Genomic DNA, 4,402 nt, shown 5'->3' with positions numbered 1-4,402 from the left:
TTCTGTCTCGGCCATTACTACCCTACCCCCCCATCAAAAAACTTAAACCTTAATACTCTTTAAATTATTCCCTTTGCCAAATAGTATTGAAAGAGTTGTGCCAATTCGTTGTGTAAGCAAATAGGCTAGCTTTTTTCCAGTAGATTGTCCTCTGTGTAGACTTTCTTAAAAACTGTGTTCAAATAATGCAAAATTGCCTTACTTACACAGTATCTGAAAGAATCACATCAGAAAGAGATAAACTGAAGAATTTACCTAACATCGAAAGGTCTAGAAACCAGATCATAGGAAGGATGATTGAGAGAATAATATTAATTCTTATTTATTTAATAGTACTTGCAAGGCAATGTACCTAAGGGAATTACTCATTATTTATTGAGATTACTGAAGATTCACTCTGAGCCTGCTACTGCCTATATTATGTGGATGGGATAAAATAGTGAACAAGATAGGTAAGGACCCTGACTAATTAATGGAGTTCTCTCTATTTGATTCTCATAGCAGTCCAGAAGAAAATTATGCTATTATTTTTTTTCTGAGAAACAAAAGAGGTCGTCAGCTAGAAAATGGTAGTCTTGCAGCCTTTCAACTAAATTTCCTCCTCTGAGCCATGCAGCACAAATTATTTGAGTGACTATTTTCTCAGTTTTCCTGAAGATAATATGTAACTAATACTATTCCAGATACCGAAAAAGTTAACTCGTAATACACAATGCATGCCTTTGTCTGAGCATTATGAAATCTCATTGTTGAAAAGTGACTATAGATAGATAGTTTGTTCTTTTTTTTGAGACAGGGTTTTGCTCTGTAGTTCAGGCTGGCCTTGAACTCGTGGTGATCCTCCTACCTCAGCCTCCAGAGTGCTGGGATTATAGCCGTGTGCCACCATGCCTGGCTACTGAGGGTTTTAGATTGGGCAAAAATAATAAAGCTGAAAGTAAGGAGAACTTTCTTAAAACTTAGAAATGCCTAGTAGTGGAAAATATACCTTGGGGGGTACAAAGTTAGGTGCCAGAAAGTTCAAATGCAGACTGAATTCTGTCAAGGATTTTATCAAAGGAATTATAATGCAAAATATGACTAGATAACCAGGTTTGGTAGTGCACACCTGTAATCCCAGCACTTGGTAATCCCAGCACTTGATAATCCCAGCACTTGATAATCCCAGCACTTGGTAATCCCAGCACTTGATAATCCCAGCACTTGATAATCCCAGCACTTGATAATCCCAGCACTTGGTAATCCCAGCACTTGATAATCCCAGCACTTGATAATCCCACTGCTCAAAAGGCCTATAAATGAGAAGTGTCCAAGTTTGCTGAGGTAGTCAACCTGTGTTATCGTTTTTTATTAGTCACTTTTTTCTTGCTGGTTCAAAACACCCACCACCCTCGGTTTAAAAGAGATTTACTTTTATCCACCATTTCAGTGCATGTATGGTTCGCTGGCTTGCTCCATGGCAGGAACAGCAGGTTAGAAGGGGATGGCAGAGGAAAACTGCTCATCTCATGGCAGCTGGGAAGCAGAGCAGGGGGAAGAGTGTCTTGAGTTGCAAGGGAATAGCCAGAAATCACAAACCCACCCAGACACCTAGAAGTGCATTCCACGAATTCCAGGGCAGATCCCAAAGCCATGGAGGTGAAATCCCACCCTAACTGCCACAATAGCTAATTTTCCCTTACTCAATGTCCAATTTTTATTGTTTGTATTTTAAAGTGTAGAGTTAAAGATTAATTGGGAAAGAACCAGTAATCTTCTTTTTTTTCGAAACAGAGCCTTGCTGTGTATTAGTCACTGTTTTGTTCCTGGAACAAAACACCCACCACTATGAAGGAGGCCGAGCTAGTTGGTTCCATATAATCATCATCTAGGAGATGATTTAGCAATAAATTAGAGCATTTGTCTTAGCTTATCAGGGAAAAGAAGCTGAGATTTATAAATGAGGGAACAAAAATCTGATGTAAGAGTACCCAAAAGTGATTACATCAGGTTGTGCCCACTTACATGAGTAGCTGCTTAGGAGGCTGAGGCAGGAGGATCTCAGCAAGTTCAAGCCTAGGCTGAGCTACACAGTATGTAGCAAGACTCTGTGTCAAAGTATTTGGAGGCCAGCCTGGACAATTTAGTGAGAACATCTCAATGTAAAAGGGTTGGGGATGTAGCTCAGTGCTCCCTGGGTTCAACGCCCAGTTTAAAAAAAAAAAAAAGAGAAGGGGCACGAGAGAGTAACTTTCTGACTGACTCATCATGACTAGGGATTGGGTAAATAATAGTGTATGTGCTAGAAAAAACATTAATAAAATGTAGTTTATTGTATTTGGCAAAAGGAGACCCTCATTCACATAAAAGCTCCACTATTTTAAGTCTAAATCCGTAGATATCTAAATTCTTGTTCTTGACATCCAAGTTGCAGTGTGTCAAGTCACAAAGGCTGTATTGGTAAGCAGAAACCAACATAAACCTCTTTCAATGAAGGTACCTAACAGTCCATATTATTAAAAATCCAAATAAGTACATAAAATGGACTTTAATAATAGTGATATAATTATTGATAGTAATGTTGCCATCCTTAAATGGATGAATTCTGAGAGTAGTTTAAAAAAATCACTCTTTCTCACAAAGGTATTTGTAACTTCCTGGCATGTGTCCCTTTGTTTTTGTGGGGGGCGTTGCCCCATGCATTATATTATCCTAAGCAACTGGCTAGCGTGGGATCCTAATAAGGGCGTTTACTTTTTTTTAACTCATCACCACTCAACTCTGAAAGAATGGTCATTTAGGATACAGAAAAAAAGACTTAATAAGACTTTCCCTCAGTAGCCAGATTTGGTAGTAATACAACTTTAAGAGGGATATCTTTGAAGAAAGGAAGAAGGAAAATTCCACAAGAAAGCAGAGTAAAAGGTAAATCAGAAGGTTCAACTCTCCAGCAAAATTGCCCTTAATTCCTTCAGTGAATTTATCCAGATCCTACTAAGATGCATCTTTGATATTACAAATTTCTATGAAAAGATTGCCCATTTTCTCTGTTAATCAAATATATGTTTGAATACGTATGGCTCCTTACCTCCTATATCTTGTCCTGTGTCCTTTGCCTGTGTCTATTGCCCATGTCCCTTCAACTGCTAAGGCCTTCTCTTCACAATGTATTTATATTACATTCCTATAATCGTCTTTATCACCTGACCTGTATTGACCTGGACATATATCCTCATTTTTTGTTTGTTTTTTGTTTTTGCCTCTACAGCCTCTAGTGCATCAATAGCACGTCTCTGATCACAGTTGTGTTTTGTTTTTTGTTGCTTTTTTTGTTTTGAGACAAGCTTTCCCTATGTAGCTCAGGCTGTCCTTGAACTCACTTTGTGGCCCACACTGGCCTCAAAACTCGAAGGGATCTTCCTGCGTCAGCCTCCCAGGTGCTGGTATTATAGACATGCACTGTCATGCCTGGCTCACACAGTTGTTTTTACAGAGCCTCCACTGAAATACAGTACAAGATGGCAACAATAAATTTAACAACTGACACATGTTTTATCACCTTCGGAGAGTCATAATGTGTAATGGCATGTTGAAGTTTCTGCTAGCTTGTTTAGAAAAAGAGTTTTTTTCTAATTTAAGAAAAAATTTATTGAAGACCTAAAAAACAATTCCTAAAAGACTGACTATTCCAGAAAACTGTAGCTACACAATGCATTGTGTCTATCATGTTAAAGTGTGCATTAGACACAAATACAAAAACCATGGAACAATTTACCATTCTTCAACAATTTGAGCAAAGATAAAACGCCTAAGGAACAACGTGGCTGACTTGCAAAGGATGGGCTGTTTAAGCACCATTTTTAAAAAAAGCACAAATGAATGAGTGTGTTCAGTTATATACACTGAATTGGGACTTTGGCACTAGGAATCAGAGCATTTTATGCTAATGTTATATAGCATTGACATGTATTATAAAAGTGTAGTGTCAAAGGAATAGAACCACCAGCATTCAAAAGCAGCTTTATCGCCTAGGCAATAAAACACTCTACACCATGTCTCTTGACCATCATTGAATACACTGGTAGCAACTTTGAAATGAAAAAAAAAAAAAAAGAAAAAAGGGGCTATAACCCCTTTTCTTTGTTTAAAATCAAATGAAACAAACATCAACTCTATTCTACACTAACGTCTTCAAAGTACATCATTTGTACAAGAGAAAGAGTAGGAATAAAAATGTGTCGACAGGGATCCAAACACGATGAGAGCGCCTCACACTGCTTTCCAACGGCACTCAGGAGGGGCCACTGCATAATCACTGGCACTAAACAAAGTTGCCGAATTCTTCACCACATACTTGAGGAAATCATGAAGATAGTTGAGTAATAAAGCAAGGCTCTTCTCATCCAGAGGTGTATAGGCAACG

The sequence above is a fragment of the Chinchilla lanigera genome, unplaced genomic scaffold, assembly GCF_000276665.1.
Source record: "Chinchilla lanigera isolate Chin_1 unplaced genomic scaffold, ChiLan1.0 scaffold00011, whole genome shotgun sequence".
Lineage (NCBI taxonomy): Eukaryota > Metazoa > Chordata > Mammalia > Rodentia > Chinchillidae > Chinchilla > Chinchilla lanigera.
This window is presented reverse-complemented; position numbering follows the sequence as displayed.